This window comes from Dasypus novemcinctus, chromosome 3 (genome assembly GCF_030445035.2).
Source record: "Dasypus novemcinctus isolate mDasNov1 chromosome 3, mDasNov1.1.hap2, whole genome shotgun sequence".
Lineage (NCBI taxonomy): Eukaryota > Metazoa > Chordata > Mammalia > Cingulata > Dasypodidae > Dasypus > Dasypus novemcinctus.
In genome coordinates this window covers 57,543,839-57,558,992 of record NC_080675.1, presented here as the reverse complement: position 1 = coordinate 57,558,992, position 15,154 = coordinate 57,543,839, and the positions used below count along the sequence as shown (strand labels likewise).

The window sequence follows — 15,154 nt, the reverse complement described above, 5'->3', positions numbered from 1 at the left end:
TGTTTGTCAAGAGCTATAATTAATTAAAACCCGACCCCAGTGCTTCGGGAGAGTTCCTTGTGCGAGGGAGCAGCACTCACGATGTTGTGACTTCTGTGGTTTGGTAGCTATGGAAGCATGAGGGTGTGGTGAGAGATTAGGCTGCTGCAAAGCCCTCGTACGTTGCCAGGTAGAATTATGCTTTGATGTACACTGAAGACAAAATTGTTTTCTTTCCTTTGATACATTTAAAATTAAGATTCTGTGTTAATCCCTAATTAATTCCAAGATCAAACTTCTATTTAAGTTTGCTGAATGAGTGGTGTTGGAATGTTTTTAGGGATGTGAAGCCAGAATAAAATATTTTCCAATTACATTAAGTACCTTGTGGGCATGGTTATTAGACTTTGCTGTATTGCAGGTAGGATTTTAAATCAGAATGTCATGCCTTTAAGTAAGAATCATTTTAAGTCAAACAATGGGGTGCTCAAGACAATAGCTTTCCACATTTCAACAGTTGTCCAAAAGGCAAAAGGCTAGAAACTGTTATCAAAAGCGAGAGCTCAACTTCATAATTCACGACTCGAGAGTTGTGAAGTTTAAAGGTATTAAATATTAAGTATGAAAATAGTATAGGTGAATAGGTAAGGAAAATGTGAGGTTTTGTGTGTGTGCAGGTAGGGATGGGAGTATAGAAAAGGAAGGAAACCTGCAGTGGACCAGAGCTTTTTCTAAGACTGAAATCTGCTGAGAAAATCAACTTCCACTCACACTCACACAGGGCTTCTTACCAGCCCTGCCAGAGGGTCAAAGGACAGCTGACCTGGGCTGGATGTAGGCAAAACTGGGAGGTCCGTTTGGACTTAATGAGTTACCTTCATAGACCTTCCAGAAATCTGCTCCCAGGTGTTTGTATTTGGGTGCCAGAAGGAAGCGAATTCTTTATAGTAAAGAAATAAACCTGTTCTGCTTACTTCTTAGCAATGGGGTTCAGATTTTGCAGTGAAAGGGTATACTAATGACCACCAAATGATACTTGAGATTTGGCCAGCATTTGTCACAGATTTGAAGGACAGTTGTGGCTTTAAATATTTGATTCTTTATCTTCTTAACTATAGAACACTTGGACCATGAGTTTGAGTTTTTGTTTGGAGGGAAAAAAACACCACCATTCTTATGGGAATCAGCCTGCTAAGTTAGTCCTTCTACACTATCTCCAGAAAAAAGTAACCATGTATTTTTTCATTATAATTTTCTGTTTACTCTCATTTGTCTTGGAAGTTGGGGGAAAACAGGTGATTTCCTGCTTCTCTCTCCCACCCTTAATTAGGGGCCTAAGTCCCAGGTGATAACATCTGGAAGGATGCACTGACATTATCAGTGGGTGGGGTCAGTAGAGTGGAGTAAGGCCTTCTCCTGCACTCAGGCAACAACCTCAGTGCTCACTCACCTGAAGCAGTTCTGATGGGGCCCTGCACTTGCTCTACCAGTTGCTAAATGTTTTTAATATCACCTGGTGCAAAAACTTCCTTTTATGAGATTCCTGGTCACCCAGTGAAGACAGATGTGGTTGAGTGAAACACCTCTTGGGTTTGACACCATCAAGAGAGCTGAGTTCAAGTGCCAGCTCTGCCAAGATATGAGATTGCAGGTGAACACCTAGAACAAAGCTGTGGGCTGCCTGCACTTTTCAGGTTCATCTGTATAACACAGCTCATTCTTAAATACACCCCTTTTTATTATGTAAATGTGGAAAGCACTATGGAGCTCACAGGAGAGGAGGACTATTCTGTAGCTATACTTTTTTTTTTTAAGATTTATTTTATTTATTCTCCCCACCCCCTGCCTTGTTGTTTGTGCTCGCTGTCTGCTCACTGTGTGCTGATCTTCTTTTTAGGAGGCACCGGGAACTGAATCTTGGACCTCCCATATGAGAGGGAGTTGCCTAATGGCTTGAGCCACCTCCATTCCCTGCTTGTTGTGTCTCTCATTGTGTTTCCTCATTGTGTCTTCTCATTGTGTCAACTCAGTTGCATCATCTTGTTGCATCAGCTTGCTGTGCCAGCCCATTGCGTCAGCTCACTGTCTTGCTCCTCTTCTTTAGGAGGCAAAGGGAACCAAACCTGGGACCTCCCATGTAGTAGGTGGGTGCCCAACTGCTTGAGCCACATCTGCTTCCCTGCAACTAGACTTTTATGTTTGCATTACCAAAGCCACTGAAGTATCATTTGCCTCTTTGATTAAATGCAAAAATGTAGGGTAGACCTATTTGGCCTTAAAAAGCACTCAGAAGTCTTTAGAAAATTGTTACTCAAAATGTGACTCATTTTAGATTGCCTATCCACTAAATGCAGGTTCTTAGACTGCCCCAGATCTTCCAAACCAGAATCTCAAAAGCTTCAGGGCCCCAGAATTTTCGTTTTAAAACAGTCTGCAGGAAATTTTGAGTTTCTAATACAAATATGAGAACGAGTACTTTAGGGGTCCAAAACTGAAAACCACATAGTATTGATGAGATACTATAAAGACAGAAGCCACTTTCTGGATACCCACACTAGCGGTTATTGCTCAAAGGTTCTAATAGTGCAACTTTTGAAATGATTAAGAGGTGTGCGTTTGTCCATGTGTGTATTTGAGACTGTGTATTTGAGAGTGTGTGTACACACATGTTCATGAACTTACACTACAGGACAAACACGACTCTCCAGCCAGTAACCCCTGGAATCGTGGCAATACACAATTGCATCTGGTTTCCATAACTTTGCTCAGACCTCCACAGAACAAAGTTAGACATCCTCTTGTCATTTTTGACCCCTAGGAATTTAATGAACTTTTGACTGGAGAATCGTGGTAGAATCTGTTGAAAAGTTTGCTTTAGCTCACACTAATTTGCAAAAGTAAAGCAACTTTAGAGAATGCTTCTCAGGGATCTCTAAGCTTGATACAGACTAAAATCGAGGGTCAGGATTACTACAAATTAGCAAGATATTCAGTCCATATTTTGGATGAGTTGTTTGCATCTGCATGGCATCAATAGGCTCAGAGGTGTTTTCTTTACGTTTCAAACATGTTTTGCCTGCAATGTTGAGTGTCTGTTATTCAAATACATTTAAGCAACATAGATGCATGACAAATGACAGAAACTCTTAGCTTTCTTCCTGCTTTTTCAGTCTCTTTTCTCCTGGGTGGGTCAAATCTCTGGATTTCCATTCAGTTCACTTCAATTCAACAGACATTTATTCAGTACCAGCTAAGTTCCAGACAGTATCCTAGGTGCTGTTTGTAGTTGTGGGCCTGAGCAGGGGCAGGGTAGGGTCAAGGGAAAAAGGTGAATGAAACCTTATTCCTGTCCTCAAAGAGTTTCCAACCATGGACAGCCCATGAAACAGCTACATAAAAAACTATACTCGAAATGTAATGAATGTTAAACCAGAAGTTTACCCAAGTTCAGAAAGAAGGAAAGATTATTCTTTTGGAACGTTCAGGACAGTGCACTTGATCAGGGTCTTGAAGGAGGGGCAAATACTTTTGCATCCTATTTTCTTGAGACTTGAGTTATCATTCTATACATGTTTTTAATTCTGTGTTGGTTGCTGAACGCATAGTCATAATAGCTAAAATGTCTTGAACACATTACTTTTCGCGTATATTAATCCATTTAATCCTCATAATGGCCCTGTGCAATAAGAAACACTATGATCATCTGTAGATCTCAGAAAAGGAAATTGAGGCAGAGAGAGATTAAAGTAACAGGGTCCAAGGTCACACAGCCAGTAAGCAGCAGAAACAGGTTTTGATCCCAGGCAGCATAGCTCCAAACCCGAAGGGCTTAAACACCATGCAGAAATGTACAGAAATTTAACAATTTTACATATTATGCCACCAACTCCTTGCCTTGTGTTTTGTTCTTTTTGACTACACAGATATTTTTCAATCCAGCCTTTTATTTTTCCTTCAACATTTCTACTGCTTGGTGAGAAGAATGACAGTACAAATTAAAAAATGATTCGTTTTGCTTTTAATCTCAGTAATATTTAATATAAAATGGAGAAGGCCCAACCTGAAGAACACATGTCTAAAGTGCTCCTTTTTGTCCATGCTGCTGGTGGTTTTGTCCCAGAGGCCCACGGAAGAAGATCCCGTGGCTATGGCGCATCTTAGTGGAGATGTTATAAATGTGTGTTTAAATGGTTCACTATGACCACTGCACCACCTCCTGCTAAACCCTCCTTGGACACTGTCAACCATCTAGACTTCTGCCCCCAGAAAGCAAAAGCATTTACAGACAATCTGAAGGACAAAGTTAACACCATGTACTGAGTACTCAACAATGGAAAGCAACACACCATGGGCATTGAGAGTCTTAGGAATTAGATAAAGTAGGAGTCAAGTCCTGGTTTTTCCACTTACCAGCTTGTGCCTGTGTAATCTAGCTGGATCTCTGTGAAATAGGGATAAGAATATCGTCCTTATGCATTTTTTTTCTTGAGGTGCAAATGTTTGTAAAGCGCTTAGCACTTACATAGTAAGCAAGCCATAGTTATAAATTTTGTGGTTTTATTACAGTGGGGAAAGCACAGTATGGAATGAATACTTTGAGGATTGGAGGGCAGGGATCAAGAGCAAGGAACTCAGAATGGAGTGCCCTGCTGCAAATGGTGTCACATCCTCTAGGACTTTGTTTTTCCATCTGGCCCAGGGAAAGTATGGCCTATCACATGCATTAATGCAAAACATTTAGGGAAGGAAAAGCTGGGCAGTTGTGCTGGGTGCTCCTCCAACCCACCGCCCCAAACCACACCTGCAAATCCACCCTCACTTGAATCTCATCCCCATATCTCAGGAGCATGTCTTTTTCTGAGGGGCCTGAAGGCCTGGCTCCCATGTTCATTTCATTGGTGGGCCATGCCAACTTCCCTCACACCACACCAATTTGGGCTTCATTCTGATGAGCTTTTAATTTCCCTTGAGACTTCCTCTTTGACCCATGGGTTATTTAGAAGTGTGTTTAAATTTCCAAATATTTGGGTGTTTTCCAGGAAGCTTTTTATTATAGATTTCTAGTTTAATTCCATTTGGTCTGAGAACATATTTTGAATGATTTCTCTTCTTTTAACTTTGTAAAACTTTGCTTTATGGCTCAAGATATGGTCTATGTTGGTGAAAGTTTCATGTATGCTGACGAAGAATATATTGGGTGGAATGGTCTAGAAATGTCAATTAGGTCAAGTTCCTAGATAATGCTGTTTAAATTGTTCATATCCTTCATAATTTTTCTGCCTACTTGTTCTATCAATTACTGAGAGGAGTGTTGAAGTCTCCAACTATAATTCTGTATTTGTCTATTTCTTAATTTACTTCTGTCGGTTTTTATCTCATATATCTTGAATCTCTGTCATTAGGTGCTTACCCACTTAAGATTATTATGCCTTCTTGGATAATTGACTCATCTATCATTTAATATCCCTTTTCATCCCTGATAACCTTTGTTATTCTGAAGTCTATTTTGGCTGAAAGCAATATAGCAACTCCAGTTTTCAGTTGGTTAGTCTTTTCATGTTATATCTTTATCATTTTACTTTTAATATCTTTAAGTATTTTTAAAGCGGGTTTCTCATAAACAACATTTAGTTGAGTCATATTTTATTCAATCTGACAATCTCTGTCTTTTAAGTGACATATTTAGATCATTCATATTTAAAGTATATTATTGATATAGTTTGATTAAATTCTACCACCTTGTTAGCTGTTTTCTATTCATTACATTTGTTCTTGGTTTTTGTTTCCTCCTTTTCTGCTTTCTCTGAATTTAATTGGGTATTTTTACGATTGTTTGATTTCTTCTATTGCCTTTTATTTATGCCTCTTTTTTTAACTTAAGTGACTGCTCTAGGTTTTTAATATGTTTTTCAATGATAATAAGTTTGATCACTTTGTATTTCCTAAGTTAGGTTTGGAGAGGACTATGATTTTGTTTCCTTCTGAAAAGAACTTTGAGATGGTTTGGTTAAGCTAGCTTGACTTTTTTTTTATTTTAAAGATTTATTTATTTAACTCCCCCCCCTCCCCTAGTTGTCTGTTCTCTGTGTCTATTTGCTGCGTCTTGTTTCTTTGTCCACTTCTGCTGTGGTCAGCGGCATGGGAAGTGTGGGCGGCGCCATTCCTGGGCAGGCTGCACTTTCTTTCGCGCTGGGCGGCTCTCCTTACAGGCGCACTCCTTGTGCGTGGGGCTCCCCTACGCGGGGGACACCCCTGCACGACATGGCACTCCTTGTGTGCATCAGCACTGAGCATGGGCCAGCTCCACATGGGTCAAGGAGGCCCGGGGTTTGAGCCGCGGACCTCTCATGTGGTAGGTGGACGCCCTAACCACTGGGCCAAGTCCATTTCCCTAGCTTGACTTTTAATAGAATGTTTAATTATATAGAACATTTAATACAGTGTTTAGTTCAGTGCCGATTCAAATAGATTTTAAATTCACATTTTATTTATAAGCAATGAACTGAGCTCATTCACTTTTCTAAAAAGAGGGAATATTAAATCTGAATAAATAAACATACTGTTCTGTATTATTATGCAATAAAAATTGTATAAGAGAAAAACGTATTGATGTGGTAAATTGTTCTGCTTAAATCTTCTGTAAAAGAAGTATCCAGAAGTTATAGAATTTTGCTCTTTGGGAAACTCTTGGAAAAATTTTCCCTCATTTTTGTTTTGGGGGCATAAACCCTTTGAGAATCTGATGAATCATGCCCTAGAAAAATATACAAACTCATCTACACACCAAATTTTGCATATAATTTCAGGGAATTTGCAGACTCCCTCAGAGTCTATAGACTAGGAATGCCTGCCCTTGACTAAGTAGTGAATGCTGTCGACAAGTATTTTGATGTAACTGTATATCCTGGTATGTAGGTCAAATAGTAGAAGTATCAGGTTTGATCTGAGCTTCTTGAATGGGGCAATGGAAACTCTTTCCTCGACTTAGTGCTTTAAGCAGCCCAATATCCAGGTCATGGCTGGGCCCAGTTCTTAGATTTGTCACCTACCCTGTCTCTATGCTTTAGCATGACAATATTGTAGCTTATACAATGACTAAAGGAATCTCAGATGCCAGCATACCTAGAATGTGTTTATGCCCTTCTATGCTCTAAGGTACAACTCTCCCACATACAACTACTTAAATTGTGGCTACAGACACCAAGGCAAATATGTTTATGAGCAAATAATCATACTAATATCAAAATCGCCTTTAGTAGAGAGAGAGATAATGAAGCAATACTGCATGCATTTTAGGGGGGGGGCATTGTCTCCTATTTAGACTATGAAATGTCAGAGTCACAAAACATTTAATGGTAATGAATCCCAAATACCCACCAATTATTCCTTCCTTATTCTTCTTCCAGGTTCTGAAATTTCCCTTCAACTATGATACCCCTTGGGGTCAATCAAAAGATCATTATTTGACTCCCCTTAGTATATTTTGTACAAGCAAATAATGCTATTGATTTTGTTCACTCCTCAACTAATAAACTGCCCATCGTCCTGTATTTCTTTTTTCTCTTCATGTGTTTGTTCCTTTTAATGATCCTGCTAACTACACATCTTCAAAGAAGTTATTTCATCTGCCAGAGGACAAATCCTTATACAGCAGGAATCAGGTCTGATTGAAAATAAGAATAAATTCCCTCTCAGAAATGAAGGGAGTAAGGAATGGATGTAGCTCAAGTGGTTGAGCTCCTGCTTCCCCTGTGTGTGGTCCTGGATTCACTCCCCAGTACCTCCTAAAAACAAAACAAACGAAAAAAACACAACTCTTATTGGGAAGCTGATGTAGCTCAGTGGTCGAGTGCCTGCTTCCCATGCGTGGGTCCTGGGTTTAATTCCCAGTACCTCCTTAAAAAAAAAAAAGAAGGGGTTATTTTAACTCCTTTCTGTCTTCTGATATCTATCACTCTGATGGCAGCGTATAGCAAACCGGCCTGCATGGGAACACAGGCCTGCTGTCATTTGCACTTCACAAATCCCACTTTCCCCCCAAATGACATAATGCCATATTGAAATATTTTTAAATACTTTTTAAATAGATGACGGGTCATATTTTCTATTTTCTTTTTTTTTTTTATAATGTTTTTTTTAATTTCTCCCCCCCACCTCCCAGTTGTCCTCTGTGTCCATTTGCTGTGTGTTCTTCTTTGTCCACTTCCGTTGTTGTCAGCGGCACGGGAATCTGTGTCTCTTTTTTTTGTTGTTGCATCATCTTGTTGTGTCAGCTCTCCGTGTGTGCAGCACCATTCTCGGGCAGGCTGCACTTTCTTTTGCACCGGGCGGCTCTCCTTACGGGGCGCACTCCTTGCATGGGGCTCCCCTATACGGGGCACACCCCTGTGTGGCAGGGCACTCCTTGCGCGCATCAGCACTGCGCGTGGGCCAGTTCCACACGGGTCAAGGAGGCCCAGGGTTTGAACCACAGACCTCCCATGTGGTAGATGGACGCCCTAACCTCTGGGCCAATATGCTTTCTTTCCAAATAATAAAAATAATAGAGCATTTGCATTAACTGAATCAAATAGAGCCCTGTGGGAACAATCAGTAATACTCTGGCTTATCTGTGGCCTAGAAGTTCACTTTGGCAGTTGAGAAACTGCTCTGGATTTTGTAGAGGCACGGAAATTCACTGCATGACACTTCATGCTTGTGTCTCTTTCTTCAGCAAATTGGAATTCTTATATTTTTAAAGCTTCCATATCTTTGAACAACATATACCATGTAAATACTATCTTCCATCTTGTTCAGAGGTGTATGGCAATAAGGAATAGTTATAATGGAGGGGAAAAAAAGACTTTTCCCAAATTTCCTTAAAAAAATGGTTTGAGAAAATTTCATTGCCCAGAATATCTTAAAGGAATCCCAAAGGAAAACAAAGGTATCCACTCTTACATGTTTGCATCTTTTCGGTGTTCTTTGAAATAATCAGGATGTCAGGACTTTGGCATTTCCAAGGGAACATTCTCAGGTACTCCATCCAGATAATTTTAAGTCCTCTTTATTCTTTGTGTTAGTTTATACTCCATAAAAGATAAGCAGTTCTTTCACTATCTTTTCTTTTCCTCTTGACAAACAATGATACTTTTTAACGTGTTCCCAGGGAAGTTAAACTTAACTTAGATTAATTTCAGTGACTTCCTTACTGATATACCGACCTCATTAACAGTATCCTCAGGAAGACCGTCCAAAGGAGCTCATCAATTCGCTTCTGTCTCCTCGTCTGACTTGAGCATCTTCTCTATGAACAGTGGCCCTTTTTCACTGGCTTGGCAACATTAGGAAGACCTGAGTTTTCCCTTGGTGATAAGAAAAACACATTCCTGGTATGATTCTGTTGTTCTGAATGAAATCAGAACTAGAAGGCAAACAAGCATTTCAAAGTTGACGCATGAATTTCTCCCTTCTGTACATTCTTCAGTTCTCACCCTAAAATGGACTGTTGCTTGCAATTTTCTAATCTTCCAAGTTTGCCAAGATTATATGCTGTAGCATTGTAATAAAAATTTTTATTTTTCATTCGGACACATAATACACTGAAATTAGGGTAAAAAGCACTTCCCTTTTGTGATTTAGTGGGTAGTATTAACAACTGATAATGTTTGCTGCTCTGAGGTGTCCAAACCATAAAAGGCTGCTGTACCCCTTGAGGGTTGCTTGTCCAACACCTCTGCCAACTTCAAGTTCAAAGATAGTTATTCCTTGCCTAAAGTGCCACCACAAAGCCCCTCACTTCTTGCATATTCAAGAATCAGAGTGAAATGGAAATGAGACAGGAATAAAAGAGAAAGACATGCTTAGGGAGATGGCCTTTGAAGAGGGAGCAAGATCCTCAGTTGATGTGAAAGAATCCTTTGTAAAGGACAGTGAAGGACGAGGGTCAGAAAGCAAAAATGGGGCCATTTTTCTCCCTCTCCCAATTTGGAGTGGGGCAGAGGTGGGGGGGGGGGTGTGCTTTTCCTTGTCTTCTTGACTTGTATAAGTGCCTCATATATTAAAAAAATGTCTTTGCCATAGAGAAGTTTAAATTTTTTATCTATCTTTTCTTTCTTTTATAGCTTCTGGGCTTGTGTTCTGTTTAGAAATGCTGGGCTCATTTCGCTCCTTCCAGAGTTAAAAATAAATTCATCCATTTTATAGTCTAGTAGCTTCATTGTCTATTTTTAAAAAATATTTCAGTATTTGATCCATTGTGAATCTATTTTGTGGAAGTTGTAAGGTATGGGAAAATCCTTCTTAAGTTAGTTTTGTTTCAATGCAAATTCCATGCAGTTCAAACTTGGATCAATAAATTGATGTCTATTTCCTACAGATCTACCATGTGCCAAGCCAGTGAAGGATCCAAAAGAACTATAAGACATGGCAGTTGATTTCAAAGAACTTACAATGTAATTGGGAGAAACAACGAATAACCTGAGAAAATTTGAGAACCAGATAGCATATAACTAAGTGCTAAATACTGTGGAACTACCTAGAATTGCTGTGGGAGCTCAGAGGAGAGATCTACCTGGGCTTGAGTTGTCAGAGAAGATTTTGTAAACAAATTGGGGCTTGAATTGAATATGTACTTCCCCAAATGCTAGCACAGAAAGCCACAGGCTGTGTGTGTACATGTGTGTTTAAGTGCAGATAGATACCTTGTTTTCCCACCTATTGGGAAAATATGCCTGACACAGACGAAATAGGATTTAGATGCTTTCACAACAGAATAGAGACAGGGTTTTAGAGCTAGAAGTAAGTGGGAGAGTGGTGAGAGTGGTGGTAAGAAATACACATCCTGGAGGGTGTTTACCTGGAGTCTTACCTCCTGCTCACTGCCCAAGCATCTCCTAAAACCTGCTGCCTGCCCCACAGGGGACCTACACCCTGCTTCTGATAGAGGGTTCATCCAAGTGCTGGCCAGCATTCTTAACTGGCTGCTGCCTCCCTTCTCCCAACTATCTGAGAGGGCCATCACCCCTCTTACTCTTAACCAGCCCATGCATCCTTAGGTAAATGAAGAGCAGTGAGCACCGGCTAAGGGTATCACGTCTAAGAGCCAGTTGCTACTGGTGGAAATAAGAGTTGGTTCAAGGGCTCACTTCAGCAGTGCATATACTAAAATTGGAACGATAGAGAAAAGAATAGCACAACCCTTGCTCAAGGATGACCCAGAAATTCATGAAGTGTCCCAAATTTTTAGGTTTGTCCATGAAAAATTTTATTTTCACTGCCAAAAAAAATCTTGGTTCAAACTCTGCCAAGGCACCAGTATAGAGAGCAGGGTAGGGGACTATTTGGCAATGTATTTCAAAGCCTTCAATGTTTACGTACCCTTTGATTCAACCATTCTACTTCCAGGAATTTCCTGTTTATTTCTTTATTTTAGCAAAAAATATATAGTGCTTACTATGTAGCAAGTGCTATTTTTAAGTGCTTAAAATATTAACTTATTTAATCTTCATAACAATGCCACCAGAGAGATACTATTATTATCCTCATTTTAGAGATGAGGAAAATGTGGCACAGAGAGGTTAAGTAATCCACCTGCAGTCACCAGCTAGTATGTGACAGAGCTAGCATTTAAACCACAGTCTGACTTCAGAGTTCTTGGAGTTAACTGTACTCTATAGTGCCTAAGAAGACATTGTGGTTGAACTTGCTGATTTAGCTACAAGGCTGTTCTTTAACACAAATGCATTCAGTGCCTCTGGTGTGCAATGCACAGAACCTGCTGCCATGAACTTGCTGACTCAGGAAGTATTGTTCAACCTGAAGGTAATTACTCATCCGTGGGTCGTGAAATACATTTAGTGGATTGAGACCAGGATATCTTATAAACGATTTAGCAAAAACTAGAATAGACTTTATCAGAAAGGAAGTTTCTGAAACTTCTTTTGTTTCATGAAATATTTTTCCACTTCTGTGTGTGCACACAGGTGTATGTGTTTTTGACGACGGTTGAATCACCAAGTTGTAGGCACTGCTTATTGTGAGTTGCCCTGAAAAAATGTATGAAAGCCACTAGTCTAGTAGGAAAGACAAATAAGTCATTATATTTTGCCTCATGTAAGTTTTTTAAAAAAGAGTTTTAAAAATGTGTAAAAAGTAGGAGATTAGTAAACTAAATTATGATGCAGAGGTATAATGGGATCTTACCCAGAAACTAAAATTATATTGTAGATGAGTATTTAGTGACATCAAAACATGCGCGAGATATGTAGATAAAGGAAAAGTCAGATTATAAAACATATATAATGTAGCATTTTTGTAAGAGAAAAATATGTAATATTTGCCCAGAGAATGGACTAGAAAGGATAATTACCAACCAAGGTGTTCCTAGTCAGGGGACTTATGCAAAAAATATTTTCTTCTTTTTGTTTCTCTGAATTTTTTGCAATGAACAGAATTACTTTTATAAGATATAGCTTTTTTTTTTGAGAGATTTTTTTATATTTATTTTTCTCTCATTTCTCCCCATTGTCTGCTCTCTGTATCCATTCGCTGTGTGTTCTTCTGTTTCTGCTTGTATTCTTGTCAGTGGCACTGGGAATCTGTGTCTCTTTTTGTTGCGACATCTTGCTGTTTCAGCTCTCCATGTGTATGGTGCCACTCCTGGGCAGACTGCACTTTTTTCGCACAGAGCGGCTCTCCTCACAGGGTGCACTCTGTGCACATGGGCTCCTCTACGTGGGGGACACCCTTGCATGGCACAACACTCCTTGCATGCATCAGCACTGCACATGGGCCAGCTCCACACGGGTCAGGAGGCCCTGGGTTTGAACCCTGGACCTTCCATGTGGTAGGCGGACACTCTATACATTGAGCCAAATCCACTTCCCAGATCTGTCTTTATATACTAATAAAATAATATGTAAACTTACTTATAAAATACGTGATTATATTAAGGATTAGTATCAAACATTTGTAAAGAAGTCTTTCAAGCAGAAACAATAATAAATATCAAACTACCCAATAAAATAATTAGCAAAAGATAGAAACTTATTCATGCAGAGGAAACTTTGTGCCAAATAACATATCATTTGTTGCTCAACCATATTAGTAATATGGAAGATGGAAATCAAAACAAGATAAAATATCACTTTGCTTAGTTTTGAAAGCTGCTAGCCCTGTCCTATGAAAACTACTTTTTAAAAAATCCAGTATATGAAAATTTGGAGTTTCAGAATGGAAATAAATGAGTTCACCTTATAAAGCAATAGTTTCATACTAAATATCAAACATCTAACTTTCCCAGGGCAATTAACATGTGGTTTTATTTCTACCTCAGCTTCCAAAGACCAGAACAACTAAAATACTGTATTCTAGATGCCAGAGAGACTAAAATATTGACATTGATTAGTGTCCCTATGATATTATGAAAAAATTCACCAAATGATGTACAAAGCCTTTCCCAAAAAGATTCAAAACTTTTAAGAGAGATAGGAAAATAGTGTTTATAAACATAATCAATACCTGATACACACACATAAACATGGCAACCTCTCAGGATGCATTGCCTCATTCAATCCCTACAATATCTTTGTGAGTTATGGTCACTCTTTAGCCCATTTTTTCCATGAGAAAACTGAGCTACAAGAGTTGAAGGAAACTGCCCCACAGGTAGGTGAGTAAGAATTTGAACCAGCTCTCAACCACCTCTGTAGTTTGCAATCTCAGCCACTGGGTAGTTTCACATCTGACACCTGGCAGGCTAATTAGAATATAGTTGTCGGGAAGTGAACTTGGCCCAATGGATAGGGGCATCCACCTACCACATGGGAGGTCCGCAGTTCAGACCCCAGGCCTCCTTGACCCATGTGGAGCTGGCCCTCGCGCAGTGCTGATGCGCGCAAGGAGTGCTGTGCCATGCAGGGGTGTCCCTGCATAGGGGAGCCCCACGTGCAGGGTGTGCACCCCATAAGGAGAACTGCCTAGTGCAAAAGAAAGTGCAGCTTGCCCAAGAATGGCGCCGCACCCATGGAGAGCTGACACAAGAAGATGACACAACAACAACAAAAAGAAACACAGATTCCCGGTGCCACTGATAAGGATAGAAGCAGTCACAGAAGAACACACAGCAAATGGACACAGAGAGCAGACAACTGGGGAGAGGACCGGGGGGGGGGGAGGCGGAGAGAAATTAAAAAAAAAAAAGAATATAGTTGTTGAGGCCAGGGGTTTTCAAAGAAGGTTTTGGGGATTATTGGTACTGCATAGAGGTTCTCTTAAGTTTCCTAGTGAGGGTTTCTTAGAGCAGAATTTTAACCATAGTTATGACTGGATTTTTTTCATGGATAAATTTGAATATCATCAACACAGTGCGCCTTGCTCTGGAGAGACTACTTTGTCAGTATGCATGATAACGACACTGAATCATCGTTGTTTTCTATGCTGATATGACTCCGTTCCAAAAGATGGAAATCTTTGTCCTAGACTCTTTCTAGATGACCATAATGTATTTTTGCCTAGTGTTTACTACTATAAATATTAACTCTTAATCATCAGAGTTAAGGCAATAAGAATACTAATGAAAATAACAATAGTGTTAATAATAGCAATGCACTAAGGGAAAAGATAAATGATAACCAAGTATAAAGGCTGTCTACCAGAGACACTTCTAAAGAGAATGCGAACTTTGGGTTTTCTCTTTTACCATTTCTAGGAGATGGGCCCATCTCTGTAGGATCTAGCAACCAGAAAATATGTATCACTCAGAAGGAGACACAAGCCACAGCTGTCCATTCTTGATGGTTTCCAAAATAATGGTACTCGACACTTGTGTTTATTAAGTACTCCATTTAATAGCAGTATTAGTTGCAGTAACAGTAGCACACATTATCTTTCTGACATTGTCTTGTTTCTTCTACCCTTACTTTCTCTTTGCTCTGATTTCTTATATTATTCACTTAATTTAATTTTACCTATAAACCACTTTAAATAAGTTGGTGACCAAGAGTGAGATAAATACATGCTCAAAGAATCAAACAAAATTTCTCATTTCCCAAGTCAGCCTGAATTTTTCTCACCGTAGACTCAGAGTTCCAGATTAAGTGGCTCAGCAAATGACTTATAAGTGGCCTCAGAGTGGGAGTCTGAGGACTAAGGTTTCAGGTACTAATTTGATGACACTAGGCCACATCTTCCTATC

The 15,154-nt window shown here is 39.6% G+C and overlaps 1 non-coding gene across 1 annotated transcript; it reads left to right on the top strand.

Annotated features, from left to right (window-relative positions):
• The first annotated feature begins 11,101 nt into the window (after window positions 1–11,101).
• Window positions 11,102–11,204, top strand: LOC111759960 (U6 spliceosomal RNA). The gene has a single exon (XR_002793787.1). It is a non-coding gene; the product is annotated as a U6 spliceosomal RNA (small nuclear RNA).
• Window positions 11,205–15,154: the final 3,950 nt, after the last annotated feature.